This window comes from Etheostoma spectabile, chromosome 16 (genome assembly GCF_008692095.1).
Source record: "Etheostoma spectabile isolate EspeVRDwgs_2016 chromosome 16, UIUC_Espe_1.0, whole genome shotgun sequence".
Lineage (NCBI taxonomy): Eukaryota > Metazoa > Chordata > Actinopteri > Perciformes > Percidae > Etheostoma > Etheostoma spectabile.
In genome coordinates, this window is record NC_045748.1 from 19,451,520 (window position 1) to 19,452,144 (window position 625).

Below are 625 nucleotides of genomic sequence, written 5' to 3' on the forward strand. Positions count from 1 at the left end.
AAATCCCCCTCCAGAGTGGGAGATGTGTCACAGTCCAGCCATGTCTCCAGCCTTTTTTGTGGTCTCGCATCTCTCTTCTTTGGCTCTCTCCCCCTCGGGCCATAAAGATAAAGCTCCCATCTGCTGTGGGGACGCGGGTCTTTCTCTCTGAACTGATCCTTCACAGCAGTTTCCCCTTTGTCAGACATGCCGATCGCGTTTCACTTTTGACACCTCTCTGTTTTACACTTGCGACAGGTACGAAGGTTCTTCTGTTCTCAGAAGAAATGTATTGGAAATACAATAGTCGTCTCTTTCCAAAGCTTTGCCCCCTGCGCCCTTGTCTCCCTGGTGAAAACAGTATTTTTTTAAAGGGCAGGAAAACAGGCCTAAAGGAATGCATGAGTGTGTTGATCCTCACTAAGAGTTGGATAATTGACCCTTCGGCTGACCTACCATTCACGACAAAATGGGTGAAAAGCTCTGAACTTGCCATATACAAATTGAATGTTTTTGCAATCTTTTTTCATTCTCAGTAATCTCTTACTTTTTTCTCTTTCTTAATTGTGGCATGCACTTTTATATCTAAATTATGTTAATATGTATCTGTGTGGCTGGCTATCTATCTATCTATCTATCTATCTAT